At 42.5% G+C, this 17,132-nt stretch overlaps 2 non-coding genes across 2 annotated transcripts; one reads left to right on the forward strand and one right to left on the reverse strand.

Moving 5' to 3' along the window:
* Positions 1-13,715: 13,715 nt before the first annotated feature.
* TRNAD-GUC lies at positions 13,716-13,787 on the reverse strand. The gene has a single exon. It is a non-coding gene; the product is annotated as a tRNA-Asp (tRNA).
* A 1,888-nt stretch (positions 13,788-15,675) lies between these two features.
* On the forward strand, positions 15,676-15,749 carry TRNAN-GUU. Its single transcript has one exon. It is a non-coding gene; the product is annotated as a tRNA-Asn (tRNA).
* The last annotated feature ends 1,383 nt before the right edge of the window (positions 15,750-17,132 follow it).

The raw sequence follows: 17,132 nt of genomic DNA on the forward strand, positions 1-17,132 counted from the left end.
TCTGGTGCAGCACCAGGTGGATACAGGACTCCAAAGGCCTATTAGGCAGGTCCCTTATAGGGTGCCTGAGAGAGTCAAGCAGACTCTGAGGAAGGATATACAGGAGATGTTGGAACTAGGGGTGATTCAAGAGTCCAACACTCCCTGGGCCTCCCCAGTGGTGTTTGTGCCAAAGGAGGATGGTAGCACCAGGTTCTGTGGACTACAGGAAATTAGTCACACAGAGTCAGATGCTTACCCCATGCTTAGGACAGATGAGGCCTTAGAGCAGCTGGGTGGGGCTAAATATCTTACCACCATTGAGCTTACCAAGGGTTACTGGCGGGTCCCATTGACTCTCATTGCTAGAGAGAAGTTCAGCCTTTGTGAATCCTTTTAGCTTGTATGAGTTCATAAAGATGCCCTTTGGGATGCAAAATGCCCCAGCGACTTTCCAGAGGCTTGTAGATCATATCCTAGCAGGAGGGTCTGCCCTTGCTTATGTTGATGATATTGCCATCTACAGCCATTCCTGGCAAGAGCACCTTAACCCTGCCCTCTGTAGTCTGCCCAGCACCTCCCTGACATGTTGAAGGTGATGTTGCCATTCCTGGCAAGAGCACCTTCAACATGTCAGGGAGGTGCTGGGCAGACTACAGAGGACAGGGTTGACCATTAAGCCCAGCAAATGTCAGGTGAGTATGGCAGAGGTCTCCTACCTGGGATATAGACTGGGGAGTGGTAAATCAGGCCAGAACCTGCCAAAGTGGAAGCCATTCAGGCATGGCCTGCACCTGTTACCAAAAATCAGGTGAGGGCATTCTTAGGGACAGTAGGGTACTACAGAAAGTTTGCCTCCAGTTATAATACCATAGCTGCTCCCCTCACAGACCTGACAAGAACAGGCCAGATAGAGTAGTGTGGACCACAGCATGTGAACAGTCATTCCAGGAGCTTGAGGAAGCTTTGGGAGGACCCCTTGTGTTAGCCAGTCCAGATTACAGCAAACAATTTGTTGTGCAGGTGGATGCTTCAAACCATGGGGTGGGGCTGTACTTAGCCAGATTTCTTCAGATGGAGAAGAGCACCCAGTGGTTTATCTCAGCCATAGGCTCCAACCCAGGGAGGAATGCTATGCAGCTGTAAAAAAAGAAATGTCTAGCCCTAGTGTGGGCACTGCAGAACCTTCAGCCATATATGTATGGAAGAAAATTCACTGTAGTTACAGACCAGAATCCCCTAACATGGTTACACAGAGCCAGCCAGCAAAATGCCAAGTTGCTAAGATGGAGCCTAGGGTTGCAAGCATATATGTCAGTGCAGCACTGCAGTGGGATTAGCAATGTCAAAACAGATGAGCTGTCAAGACAGGGAATGGGGTAAGGTATGCTCAGATAGATCTAACCCTCTCAAGCAATGTTTCTCAAGGGTCACTTGAAAAACTAGCTTGAGTTCTTCGGTGGGGGGGGGGGGTGTGAAGACAGGTAAAGGCTGCCAGCCTAGCTAGATAGAATTTTGTGGATAACTCTGTAATTTGTAAATGTTAATGGAAGCCACAGGCTTGTTCTCTTAAATGTGAAAAGACTGTATTGGATGTTGAACTGAAAAAATGTAACAGGGTATTCTGCTGTAAGAAAGCTGATAAAGTCAAGCATTTCATGACTGTTTTTGATCTCAGGACTCTGAACCGAGATGTCTGGATGAAGAAATTCTGGCTATTGTTTTGAGACCAGAGTTAATTGCTAGAATTCGCATGTATATATTTTTTTATTCCTCTGGCTTCCTGACCAGCTGCAAGATGAAAAGGGCTATTCACCTCTGAGTTTCTGTTTGCCTGGGAATCAGAAAGAAATTATGTAATCTGAAATGAATCAGTGGCACTATGTTATCAACTTAAGGACAGAATGAATGAGGGCATTTTAGCGTTGTCTTGAGAACATCCAACTCACCAGCACTCTGCCTGTGTTCTCTATGTAAGTTTATTTTAGAACTGTGTTTTCTCTTAGATATAGCTAAGAAATAGGAAGATTAGATCAGTCTTTTTTTTTTTATATATTGATGTCAGGACTTTTCTACTGTATTATTTTAAGTATTTCTTTGTGGTTTCTGAAGACTTGACTAGCACTGTGTAGTAAGACGTATTGTCTTGTGTTTTTATTTATTATTACATTTTTTAAACCTTTCAACTGTGGCTGTTTTATGTTGAGTTAATTTAAGCTCTAGAGTACATTGCATGGATATAGTGATACTGGCCAAGCCACTCTAATAAGCCTTGACTGTTCAGTTGCACGTACCATTTGGATAATAATATTGCACAGTAATAATTGGACACCCTTTGTTAAGGGCCTTTTTAGTAGCTGATAAATATTAGTTCCCCCTTATAAAGGAAGCCTACTTCCTCTGCATTCTTTGTAGACCTGTCTAAAGCCTTCGACATGGTTAATCATCAACTTCTCCTACAACGCTTACATTCCCTCTCTCTTGACAATCAAGCCTTAAGCTGGTTCTCATCCTATCTTGAAAAACGCGAACAGGCAGTTCTCTGGGACAACCATCTCTCAAATCTTCTCCCCACCTCTATAGGAGTTCCTCAGGGCTCCATCTTAGGTCCTCTTCTGTTTTCCATTTTTATCAACGATCTGCATCTAGCCACTCCTCTATCTACTTGTATTCAATATGCTGATGACACAACCATCATTTGCTCTGCCTCAACCCAGACTGAACTTCACTCACTTACACAACACACCTTCACCACCATTGAGCAATGGTTCTCTAACCACTGTCTCCTACTAAACCCCAAGAAAACCAAACTTCTGCTCTTTCCACCCACTCACCTATCACCCTCCATTGATTTCACACTTACATCAAACAATGGCACACTTATCACTCCTGACCAAACTACGAAACTCTTGGGTATTACTATCGACAACCAACTAAAATTTGACTGTCATATCAACTCCACTATAAAAGCAACTAACAGGAAACTCGGTTCACTCTATAGAATCAAGTCTTTCCTAACTCCTGAGGCTAGAACTACTATAGCTAGAACCCACTTAATATCAACCCTTTTATATGTACTTCTTCTATATACACTAATCTGTCTAAGTACAACCTCAATAAACTAGCCACATCATACAACAACATCGCCAGATTTGCCACTGCCTCTCCATACAGAACTCACCATTGCTTGAATCTTATAAAACTAGGGTGGCTGGAACTACCCCACCTCATACAATACTATCAACTCACTATTGCCCACAACGTCCTCTACCACCCTGAAAACACACCAATGCTCTCTACCCTCATAAAGCCCTACCACAACATGAGGAATCTACGTTCCTGTAACAAAACTCTTGTAAAAACCTCTAGAGCAAATAATGTAGCAGGTGACTCCATATTTTCTAACTCAATTGGCAAAATATGGAATCTACTACCACCAGACCTTACATCCCTGACTTCTAGTTCACTATTTAAAACCAACCTAAAGCTCTTCCTAACTAACCACTGGCTTTGCTCTTGCAATAACCCTGGGTAACCTTGCTCTCTTGCTTTCTTTCCCTCCTTTCCTCTCACCTGATCTTCCTTTCCTCTCTTCCATTTACTCTAGGACTATTCACTTTCCCCTTAAAAAAAATGTTTCTGGCTATAGCTCATTAGTTATATAAAATTATAGATTTTGTTACTTATGTCTATATTAAAACTTTCATAACTTAGTAAAGCATCTATTATAGACTCATGCTATTGACTCACATTGTACTCAGACACTTAGATAGCCACTAAGAAGTTTATGAAAATGGTTTTATTGTATAACTTGTATATTCTTAGCTTGTTAAGTATTAGATAGTGGAGCTTTTTTCCTCGGGCCTCCACTGAAAATGGACATGTATCCAGTTGGACTAGCCCGGTTAACAAATGTGAAATAAATAAATAAATAAAAATGTAGCCTTAACATTGCAACTTGTTGCTTACTAGCTTTGTGAACTATAAATTGCACCTCCCACGTGCATGATAGCAGCCTACTGCAGCCCGCTTGCCTCTCTTGACCCTCCAGCTTTATTTTCTACCCTGTAAAGCTCACTTAGGTTTAATTCCACTACTTGTAGGTTGGAACTTACTGAACATAGTATTCCTCCTTATCCTTCTGCCTGGCATGTTCTCCTTTCACTACTAGGTGTCAGCGTTTCACCATTGCATACGTACGCTTTAGTAGTAACTTTTCCCTGTTCTCCACTGTTATATTTTCAGTAAATTAGCTTCTCCTCCCCATATCTCTAAAACACAACACTACCCACAAAAGTCCTAGCTATAATTTTACGGTTAAACAAACGTGTTAAAAGTTATCATACACTTACTGTATAACTGTAGCCCCTTTTCTATCTGTAAGTCACATTTCACTGATTGTTTCTCCCTGTAGACTTCTCACTCCTTCCTGGCTCTACCCACTCCATTCACTCTGTGGGCTCACCCTTCTTAACTACCCTGCCCCCAATTCCTAACCACCCCCAGTACTTCTACATTTATACATCTAATAACTCCTCCTTCCCCACTCCACACCAATCACAGCAATACTCACATTAAGCCTCTCCCACCTGCATTTCAAATCACTCACCACTATGTCCTTCCACAATGCTCTACATATCAATACTCCTCATCTCCTTATTACCCCTTCTAATCTCCCTCTGCTCTCTTAGCTATCTCATACAACTTCCCTACCATAACCATATTTCTCATACACACTCTACTAAATCATTCCATCACCCTCACTCCCCCTCCTTACACACACATCTCGCATGAACTTTACAACTCCAACCTAATCCCCCTGTTCAAACCCATACTACTCCCCTCCACAATCTGTTGCTATTTGCTGGAAATTAAGTAGTACAAACTCTCAGGACTGCTGTGGCTTATGTGTGTGTGTGTGTGTGTGTGTGTGTGTGTGTGTGTGTGTGTGTGTGTGTAAAAATATCCCCAGATTTTTATATAGTACGCACTCCAATAATGCCAGGACACAGTGACATTATTCTTTCTGGGTATCAGTAAAAAATGTACCTAAATAAGTAATTATTAGGATTCTCAAAAGTTAAGACATAAACATATATCACAGAACATTCAGACACTTACATATAGAGGCCTCTGGGGTCTGGTAGCCCCCACTCACCAGACTTCCAGTCTAAATGGATACGTGGGACTCGCCTTAATCATCATTGAATCTGTGGAGGCCCCACCAAAGCTGTTGCTTGTTGGAGAAAAATGTATCAATTTTCTGAATACGCTGTTTAACCTAAATGGTGCTGAGATGTGACCCTTCTTTTAGGAAAAAGCTGATGACCTTCTCTGTTTACAGCCACACCCATTCTAAAACCAGCCTGCTTCCAATGTGAGTGTACAGAAAGCTGCTAAGGCAGGTTATGAGGGGCTGGAGACATGTAGGTGGTTATTACAACTTTAATTTTCACACGGTCAAACCTTAGAGTGTGCAACATGAAGTTGCTTATAAGGCTTGTGTCGTTGAGCTGAGGGCAGTTTTCTCTGAGACCCTCAGAGGTGTACAAAGAAGGTTACTTATAGCTTGTGTAAGAGAGGGTGTACTGTCTAGGAGCAACAAATTTGAATATATTATGCTGAAATCATTCTCACAATCATGTATTAGGCACATATGTGTCTGTCTTTGAGGGGCTAAGTAAAGAACATGTGCTATGTATGTGCAAATCAGCAGTCACTTGAAATATATGACAAAGAGGTAATTTAAATCTCTGCTTTCATCCCAGTCTAACACCAGAGGGATGCATGTGGCAGTGACTGTCTTTTGTAGCGGGTTACGGAGGGTAGGCAGTGGTATTCCCAGATAAGACTTCTCACAACTACTGGCTTGTTAGTTTACTGTAAGCTACAATTTTGTCAGCTTTAAAAATTAAGCCTTGGGCACAACTTACGTCTTCCTTGAAAGAAAAAAAATAAGACTGAAATTCTTTTTTTTTTTTTTTCATGATTTTTGTTTAGGCCACCATTGGAGTAAAATGTTGAGGAAAATGCTCTAAAATGCATCTCAGACCATCTATAAACCTGTGGCTTCTTGGGCCCTGGCTTGAGTTATTTCCTAAATGGTTATTACCGGGCTGTCTTGTTCAGGAAAGGTGTGTTGAAAGGATACAAGGAAAACTAAAGCTGAACCACAACAGTGAATTTCTTTCCTTAATCATAATTTCTGTTCAAGCCATTATTGGATGAAAAGGTTGTGAAAATGCATTTCAGAGCATATAGAAAGTTATGGCTTCTTGAAAAAGCTGAGAGTAAGGCAGAATGTGAGATAAGGAAGAAAAGTAACATGCATGGTATGGGGGAGCCCAAAAGGAGTGCAAATCAGAGGAGAGAGACTGGATTGTGTGTGTGTGTGTGTGTGTATTGTGTGCAGTGAGAGTGTGTGTGTGCTACACGGGGTATTGAAATGTCAGCCCAGTCATCATTTCACTTTAAGTCCAGACCTGTACATATGACTTGTTGCAATGTATCATTGTTTTGCAACTAAGTGCCAGTAACTGTAACTGACCTTTGTTAGACAGGTCAAATTATAGTGATAGTGTGGTGTTAGGCCTGTTGTAATGTAAGAGCTTGTAGCTGCAGGTCTGTCTGTGGCTACTATTCCCAAAAAAGTTTGCAGACCACCCAAATAAAGGCTGCTTAGGATGGATGGCATTGATAGGATGATACTTATACTGGAAGTGCCTAAGGGGCCCCCAACTTGACATTTGCTGGAGGCCCCCAAAATGCTAACACCGGCCCTGGGTGTATGTAGCCTTAACATTGCAACTTGTTGCTTACTAGCTTTGTGAACTATAAATTGCACCTCCCACGTGCATGATAGCAGCCTACTGCCCAAGGCCCAAGCTTGCCTCTCTTGACCCTCCAGCTTTATTTTCTACCCTGTAAAGCTCACTTAGGTTTAATTCCACTACTTGTAGGTTGGAACTTACTGAACGTAGTATTCACTCTCTTATCCTTCTTGCCTGCAGCATGTTCTCCTTTCACCACCTTCAGGTGTCCCAGCGTGCCACCATTGCATACTGCATTTGCGCTTTTAGTAGTAACTCTTTCCTGTTCTCCACTGTTATATTTTTTTAGTAAATTAGCTTCTCACTCCCCATTCTCTAAGAAACACAACACTACCCACAAAAGTCCTAGCTATAATTTTTGTCACGGGTTAAACAAACGTGTTAACAAAAAGTTATCACACACCTACTGTATAACTGTAGCCCCTTTTCATCTGGTTGTAAGTCACATTTCACTCGATTTCAGTTTCTCCCCAGTGTAGACTCTCCTCACCTCCTTCCTGGGCTCTACCCACCTACCCATTCACTCTGTGGGCTCACCTTTCTTAACTACCTCCTGCCCCAATTCCTAACCACCCCTCAGTACTTCACATTTATACAATCTAATAACTCCTCCTTCCCCACTCCCACACCAATCACAGCAATACTTCACATTAAGCCTCTCCCACCTGCATTTCAAATCACCTCCACCACTATGTCCTTCCACAATGCTCTCTACATATCAACACTCCTCATCTCCCATTAATTACCTTCTAATCTCCCTCTGCTCTCTTAGCTATCTCATACAACTTCCCTACCATAACCATATTTCTCATACACACTCTACTAAATCATTCCATCACCCTCACTCCCCCTCCTTACACACACATCTCGCATGAACTTTACAACTCCAACCTAATCCCCCTGTTCAAACCCATACTACCCCCCTCCACACCCCCCTCTACCCATCCCTAAAATGCCTTACCAAAAAGTCATCTCTTTCACAACATACTTATCTTCCATCCCCTACATACTACCTTACTCTACTTCTCCGCCATATCTCCCTCTCTCTGGCCGGCGGCATCCACCCCAGCCATGGACTCCTCTCTAATATTAATGTCACCATACCTTCCAGTCAGTACACAAAACCCAAGTGCATTCACTTCGCTACTCTTAATGCACAAAGTCTTAGAAATAAAATCCCAAACCTCCATGCATGGCTCTCTCATAACCACCCGACTTAATCACTATTACAGAAGCCTGGCTCAAACCCTTCATTAAAGACAATTAAATATTACCACCTTGAATAATTAAAATGATTTTCAATAACAATGAACCAATTACAGAAGGGCAAGTAGCTATAATATGCCAATCCTGCTATATGTACCATAACCCCTCATTAATTAATAAATTCCAAATTTTGCCAACGACAAAATTACTATAGGTCTATTAAAAATAAACAACCACAAGTCAATATGTGTTGCTGCCCTCTATATTCCCCCTGGCGATAACATCAGTACTCTTGAAAACATCCTCTCCTGGTTTTTCTCCAACATAAAAAATGAAACCTACATCATCGGGGACACCAACATCAACTGGAACAACATCTACTGCAAAGCCCCATCCCATACTCCAAACCTATACAACTTCACCCAACTAATTCACTCGCCAACCAGACCAAACAAAGATGGTACTTCTGGTACCATCATTGACTGGATCCTTACAACTCACCCAAATCTTATCACCACAGCTGGAACTATATCAGATCCTCTCAGTAATCACTTACCAGTTTTTGACAACTGCCTCCCATCTCCTCTACAAAAGCAACACCTCTACTTCCAATCCCACAACCTCTCCTCTTTCAACCCCCAAACTTTCTTAGAATGCCTAAGGCATACTGACTGGTCCCCTCTAAAAACCCTTCCTCTAGATGATGCTGTATCCTATTTCAACCACTAATTCTTAACCAACAAGCCCCCATGAGAACCAGATTCGTCAAATCCAATCCCTGGCCCTGGTTATCCAAAGAAACTAAACTAGTCATGCATCTAAGAGAGGAAAAATTGAAACATCATCAAAAACATAAAAATCCCAACTCCCACCTAGAGTATAAACAGCTTTGAAACTCCACAATAAAACTAATAAAGACCGAAAAGCACACTTCTGCAAGCTACAGTCCTTGCACTCAACCAATCCCAAAAACTTCTGGGACTCTATCTCATCCATTCTGCACCCTGGTAATAAAGAATGCCCCTGCCCAAATCCCAACCTCTTTGACCTTGACACAGCCACCCAGTTCAACTCCTTTTTCACTGACTGCATTGCCAAAGTTTCTTCCTTCTTCCCACCAATAACATCCACCCCAGCCCCTCCCACTCCTCTCAGGAACACAATCCCCTACCTCACTCCACTCCATTCTGTATCTCTTCCATCCCCACAAACACTATAAAAAGACTTCTCCTTAAACTCAAACCCTGCCGCAGTGCCCCCGACAATCTTCCACTCACCTTCCTCAATCTGCAGACAGCATCACCTATTCCATCTTTATTGTTATAAACAGATCCATACAAGAGTTATACGTTCCATCTATCTGGTGTCATGCTTACATCATCCCCCTCCACAAAGGGGGTAAAAACACAGACACCACTAACTTTAGGCCTATTGCCATCCTTTCTCCAATCTCAAAAGTACTACAAAAAACATTTAAGCACAACTCATAACATATCCAACCCAAAACTATCTCCTATCCCCAACCCAACCTGGCTTCTGCCCTGGCCACAGTACCATGACTGCCCTTCTCTCCTTTTTAGAAACCATCAACCTGGAATGCGACTCAGGCAAATCTCTACACTATTGCATGACCTTTCAAAAGCTTTTGACACCATCTCCCACACCCTACTCCTATCCCAACTCTCCGCCCTACATCTCACTCCCTCCCCCAGTGCCTGGTTTTCCAGCTACCTGTCTAATCACCAACAGGCTGTGCAATGGAAACCTTCAACCTCCCCCTTCCTACCCACACCCACAGAAACCCCTCAAAGCTCTGTTCTTGGCCCTCTACTCTTTAACCTATTCATAAACAACTTTCCCACTCCATGCCAGAATAATCTGTGATCCAATATGCAGATGACTCAAACACCATCTGCTCAGCCTTCTCCCCCTCTGATCTCCTAGCAAAAACTCAATTAGCCTTCTCCACAACTGAATCCTGGATGAAGTCCAACCATCTAGCTCTAAATGCAAGTAAAACTAATTATTTTTTCCCCTACCAAAAACTCCGCTATAGACAAAAACTCATTCACCATACAGTGCCAAAACACCACCACCCTTGAAATTGTTCCTAATACCAAGCTTCTTGGCATCACCGCTGATGAAGCACTAAAGTTTGATACCCACATCGCAATTAGGAAAACCCACCAGAAGTTAGGTCTCCTTTACCGGCACCACCGCTTCCTCACCCCCTCTACTCATCTACTCGACAAACTCTGGCATCCACCTTCCTGCTCCCTTCCCTTTTGTATGGTGCCCCTTTGTTCACCAATCTCCAAACTGGCCTATGAACCAAACTTGAAAACTGCTACCACAAAATTTGGAAATTTGCAACCAATTCTAAGAATTCATCCCAGCACTACCACTCCCTCCTCACCCTGAATTGTCGTGAACTACCCAACTATCTCAGCTACCTACAACTCACAATAGCCCACAAGCTCATCTTTAAACCTTCAGACAGCCCATCTCTCGCCTCCTCCTTAAATACCTATATACCCAACCGCTCACCCAGATCATTAAACCAAAGTCTCCTCCAGGTGCACAAACCTTCACGTCCACCAGTCCAACTACTAATGTCCTTCTCCTTAGCTAAAAAGTGGAACTCTCTCCCCCCTCACCTGCACAACCTACCTAACCACACAAAAATCTTATCTCAGCTTTTCTCCCATCTGTCATCTAAATGGAAATGCCCATGTCACACTCCAACATAAACCCCTCTAATCCACCTCTCCACCTCTCTTATTAGTCTCCACTGTAACCAACTCATTTTTTTCTCCCTTAACCACTGCCTCATTCCTTATCTTTCTATTCCCTTCCAGAGTCAAATTTCTCTCTAATGTCCATCTTATTATGCCTCCTTGCGCATATAATATTAGACTTATTCTCCCATCACAATAAATTTTTACATAGCCATGACAGGACCTAGCAGCTGTATGGTCGACAAATGTCCTTGCTAAGTACTCTGACTGAAAATTTTCAGAATACAAAAACATTTTGTCTACCTAACTGCCATGAACTGTTAGTCACTGTCATTATGTACACCATTATCTTTACAAATTGTTTATTCTTATGTGAATGTCTTTTTTTCTGTACATACCATTGTGTTTTTTTTTTTTTGCAATATTATATTCATTTAAAATTGTAATTATTGTAACTGTAAGATTTGGAGCTTTTCTCCCCGGGCCTCCACTGAAAACAGGCTCTTTATCTGCCCAGTGGACTACCCCGGTCATCAAACGTAAATAAATACTTAAATAAATAGTGGGTGGTGGCCAGTGGTACTACTGTATAGTCTGGGTAAAGGGGCACAGCTGGAGAATCTGTGCCAGCCTTCCCCAGGAGTGTCTGTGTGGTTGTATAAATTCCTATCTCAAAGTGTGTTTGTGTCACCTACTTGGGCAGGGACACAAAGCACTGGTTAGACAGAGAGGGTGCTGGAGGTTTTAGCTTGCCCAGCTAGGCTGAGATCTGAACCCTATAGCTGTGCCAGTGGGGAGTCTTATTGGGGACCTGGAGAGAAAGGGAGAAACCAAACCCACATTGACTGTGATCTCTGTGTGCTCTTAAGGGAAATTGTACTTTATTGTGTGTATATTTATTATCCTTTCCCTATATGGATGCCCCTCACTGGTGTTAGTGGTGAGGACTGAGGCTCCTTGATTGCTGGGCCAGTGCACAGGCGTCACACTGACCATTCTAAAATATAATAGATGGTTCTCACAGAATTCCTGGGTGTTAACATGTAATGAGGATATGTAACTTTTTTTGTGTATTATAGTTTACAACAGACATCTGTGAACTACAAACAACCTTTCTATCTTTTCATTTGGGTGTGCCTGCCTCAGTTTACAGCTGGATAGTGTAAGAATGAGCAAGTTACAAAAAGTGTATTATTGCACTTTCATGCATATCTATTTTACAATTAATGTTTTGAGTGTATTTTAGTTTTTAGAACTGCAACCAATTTGGAAATGAAATAAAGATTATAACATATTTTAATGCTTTAGTTTTCTTGTTGAAAAGTGTATCTTTTTGTTTTGTTCTTATGAACCCCCTGCAAACTTATATATCAAATTAGTTATGGTGTATGTTTGCCAAATGCCAACAAAGCATTCTGGGAATTAAAAAATGTACTCCTTAGAGGAAGAGCTACTTTCTTAATTGCTGTTTAACTAATAAATAATTAGGCTATGATTTTAAAGTAGTTACATCTGTGACATATAACTGACAGCGTATTTTACAATGATGTTTGACTCCCCTGTAGCTGCAATTAACTTGGAAAAAAAGTGGCCTGTTCACTAATATAACCAATATGAGATTGTGGATTTAGTCTTTTATGATGTCATGTTAAGATTTTCATCGTCCAAAAAAATAAATCATGAGCCATCCATAACAACAAAATTAATTGCAAAAGAGTCATACTTTTTTAATCATACACTGTACATTTTCACATTACATACAGAAAGGAGATTGCTCCTGCTCCTATTTCTAAGGATTTGTTGTTTATGGTTGTTTTGAAAAGTGTGATAATATACTTTAACCAGGCAGTGCTCCTGGAACAAACACAAAAGCAGGAATATGTGTTGCTGCATATAGAAGTAACTCATAAATAACAAAATAACAGGCATAAGAAAAGGCCCAGACCTGTAAAGTACAATATACAAAGAGACACAGAGGGCAAGGAATACGAAAATTGCAGCAGTGCCATACACAGAACCACTGCAGCCATCACACCTTGTCTAGTATGAAAATGTGCTAGGAACAGAAACCTGAATGGGTATTGGATATTAATTACTGTGCTGAACAGGCATCTGAATGTTTAAACCTCTAGGAAACAATATAAATAAAGTTAAAGTACAGAACAAAACAACTCCCTGTAACACAACAGCTATTACTCACCATGCTTTTAAAAAAAGAGACAAACTTAAACTAATAGTACTGTACATACACCACTCCCAGTCCCAGTACCACAACACACACACATGCAGATGCACACATATGCACACAAGTACGTATGCCCTCATGCTTACAATTGCTGGTCTATTGACTCTTTGCAGAATTGACTTCCTCGGCTCAAACTTATGCGACAGATAGCTCGGAGTTAGTTTCCACGTGCAAGAAGTGTACAGTGTAGCACGCTGCAAAATAAACAGAATACACGGCATTTGCAGTAATTAATGAATGTATTTAAAGTGCGCTGAACAGTGTGGACGACTTGTTTAGAGAGGTCACCAAGTGAGAGACCCAGTAGGAGAAATATGTCAAAAACAGCAATCTTTCAAGTTTCTGAGCTACACCTTACCCCTTATACTACGTCTGGCTACAGCACTACAGGTAGGGTCTGACTATCTGGAAATCTGTGCTGTGCCCACTGCTGAAAAGCAGTGATAGAAAGCAGGAAGCTCGTGGCAACGGGCTGACAGCTAGTTACTAGGCCTGCAGTCAAGGGGACTGTTAAGGAGTCAAACCAAACAAAAATGCCCCATTGGTGAGTCTGGTTAAGTCGCTCGCTCCATCTAATGCAGTCACTAAAGGAGGTTTGTCAGAATCGAACCACGTACCATAGAAATTAATAGTTGATGTAGCTATTAATAGGTTATTAATAGTTCACAGGTATGATCCAGTGCTCTGATGACAAACAAACCAAAAAGGAATCGCATGCTCCCCGTCGGGGAATCGAACCCCGGTCTCCCGCGTGACAGGCGGGGATACTCACCACTATACTAACGAGGAAGACACTCGGCTGTGCTGCTCTCCAGTGGCAGATAATTCTTTCTATTGCTGTTTCAAATGGTGTTTTGACATCAGCAGCTTCAAACCACATAGCTCATTCTCCTTTTACTAACTAAAGTGAGGTAATCTGCCAGCGAATTAATTATTCATAGCTACATGTGGGGAAGAGTTGCTGCACTTGAAACTCACCTGCGACGCTGCACTGAAAATGAGCTATCGGCCAAAAGGGAGGGAAGTAAATGTTTTGAATTCAGGGCGTCTCTCTGCCTTCAGCTGAATGAATGACTGTTCTAACTGAAGAGAGTCTCTTGTCTCTGAAGCTGCTCTGTCCATGTCTTAAGTGCTTCTGATACTAAGGAAACGGACGAGAAGAAAGTAATGTTGAGTTCTAGAATGTGTGACATCAGGTAATGTTAAGTTCTAGAACGTGTGGCATCAGGATGAAAACTGGTGGCTGTATGAGATGCTATCTAATGGAGAAGACATCAGAAGGACTGCTTCACAATGGATGGCAATCTGTAAGTAAGACACAATGACCAGCATGCCGTGACAGGGCAGAGACGTCATCTACCAGGCCGTGACTGATAGCAGCTAACCTGCAGGCACAAGCCTGACTAAAAAAAAAGAAGAAGAAAAAAACCTGGAAACCCAGAACATCCAAACAAAGCAGACGAAAGGAAAGCCTGCAGCTGCTGGATCTCCTCTGATAAGACAAGGGGAGTCTGTTAAGATTACGGCGGCCTAGAAACTCAGCAGTGTTTCAAAAATGAAGAGTGGGATGACATCTGTGCTGAGTCACAACACCATCTGTTTCCAAATCCATTTGGTGACAAAGAGAGAATTACAAGTTGGAAAAAAAGTACGGTGAAGCATGGAATTTTGGGTATGCTAATGAGCTGGTAGAACAAGTTTGGTTTACGGTGGTTACTCTTTGCAGTTTGTCGAATAAACAGATCGCCCCTTCTGCTCAAGCATCACGCCTACTCAGTGGTGAATCTCTTTAATTAGAAAACTGACAAAAAAGACAAAAAATGAAATATCACCCTTTAGCTGATTAGCATACCCAAAAAGCAATGCTCTAGCTCAGGGTTACTCTTTTAAACTTTTCCTCGGGCTGTCTTAGGATTTTAAGCTCCGGGTTTCTTATGCATGTCAGCCTGCCCGCTTATGGTGCTTTGTCTTGCAGTGCTTCCTCCTTTGTCCCCAGGACTCTACTGGAAAGGATGCTCTACATAAGGAGATCTCACCAGAAGTACATCTGTTCCCAGGGAGGGCGAGCCAGTGTGGACAGCACCTATCAGCCACTTTCTTGAGTTTCTTCCTTCTGCCCGTCCACGCCACATCAGTTTCTGCTTTTACACCTCTTTCTTCTCCAGTGTGGCCTCGAGACTGCTTGCTGCAAGGCAAATCAAAGTGTGGCGGGGGGTGTCAAGCCTGGGATGCTGGCAGCACCATCGTGTACTGGCTTAGCTGATGTGATGTGGCACCCAGGATGTCATCAACTCTCAGAGAAAGCAAACACCTGCATGCTGTGCTAGCACTTTGACTTTAACCCCATTTGCTCTTACTCTGCCTTACATTTTCCTTTTCAGTCAATACACACCACATCTTCTCACCTGCTGTGTACCATATTTTGCCCACCAAAAGGTGACAGCCATCTGTGGAGGCACTAACTCACTCAACCTCTGCCGTTAGTCTTACTGTAATACCTCTTAACTTGTTTTTAAGGAGACAGAGTATAAAACGCACATCAGACATTTTAAAGCTTAGTCATAACATCTCCAAGGGGATGACAATATTTTACACCATTTCAGTCTCTGGCTTTTGAATTTGCAGCTCGATGGACAGGTTTCCCTTTTTGTTGTACTTTTGCAGGAGTCAGGCTAATGTCTCTGTGGCGCAATCGGTTAGCGCGTTCGGCTGTTAACCGAAAGGTTGGTGGTTCAAGCCCACCCAGGGACGCTGCTTCTTGCTACTGCAAGAGACCTTAGGTTCTGACCTGTCAATAAGCTGCTTTTCCAGACCGTACTTTGGGGCACTGAGGAAACTGGGTTGGGCTACCTGCCAGAGGCCTTATGGCCACCTACCAACTTGAAAACAGGTTGCTAAAAGAGCAGCCGTCTTCTTTTAAAGTACCTTCATCTGTGCATTTAAGCACATTTGAAACGTAATCGACAAAATGCTGACAGTTGTTTCTGTGACCTTGCAGTCCTTACATCAGCTGATGTACTGCCGCACAACAGAGCAGGATTTTCTCAATTGAAGTAGTTTATCTGAAGCAGTCTAGAGCACATTAAAAGGTATCTCAAACATCTTGCTCTGTCTCTGGCAAGCTAGACAGCTAGCTAGCTATCTGCCTGTCTATCTATCCATCTAGCTATCTAGCTATCTATACATACATACAGCGATCGCTATGGATGGAGAGGCAGATAGGCTGATAGATTTATATGTGTACCCAGACACACGCCCGCCCACATACACTCACGTGGGCGTGCGCTGGTCTATTGACTCTTTGCAGAATTGACTTCCTCGGCTCAAACTTATGCGACAGATAGCTCGGAGTTAGTTTCCACGTGCAAGAAGTGTACAGTGTAGCACGCTGCAAAATAAACAGAATACACGGCATTTGCAGTAATTAATGAATGTATTTAAAGTGCGCTGAACAGTGTGGACGACTTGTTTAGAGAGGTCACCAAGTGAGAGACCCAGTAGGAGAAATATGTCAAAAACAGCAATCTTTCAAGTTTCTGAGCTACACCTTACCCCTTATACTACGTCTGGCTACAGCACTACAGGTAGGGTCTGACTATCTGGAAATCTGTGCTGTGCCCACTGCTGAAAAGCAGTGATAGAAAGCAGGAAGCTCGTGGCAACGGGCTGACAGCTAGTTACTAGGCCTGCAGTCAAGGGGACTGTTAAGGAGTCAAACCAAACAAAAATGCCCCATTGGTGAGTCTGGTTAAGTCGCTCGCTCCATCTAATGCAGTCACTAAAGGAGGTTTGTCAGAATCGAACCACGTACCATAGAAATTAATAGTTGATGTAGCTATTAATAGGTTATTAATAGTTCACAGGTATGATCCAGTGCTCTGATGACAAACAAACCAAAAAGGAATCGCATGCTCCCCGTCGGGGAATCGAACCCCGGTCTCCCGCGTGACAGGCGGGGATACTCACCACTATACTAACGAGGAAGACACTCGGCTGTGCTGCTCTCCAGTGGCAGATAATTCTTTCTATTGCTGTTTCAAATGGTGTTTTGACATCAGCAGCTTCAAACCACATAGCTCATTCTCCTTTTACTAACTAAAGTGAGGTAATCTGCCAGCGAATTAATTATTCATA

Source organism: Protopterus annectens, chromosome 2.part1 (assembly GCF_019279795.1).
Source record: "Protopterus annectens isolate FY-2018-M chromosome 2.part1, PAN1.0, whole genome shotgun sequence".
Classification (NCBI taxonomy): Eukaryota; Metazoa; Chordata; order Ceratodontiformes; family Protopteridae; genus Protopterus; species Protopterus annectens.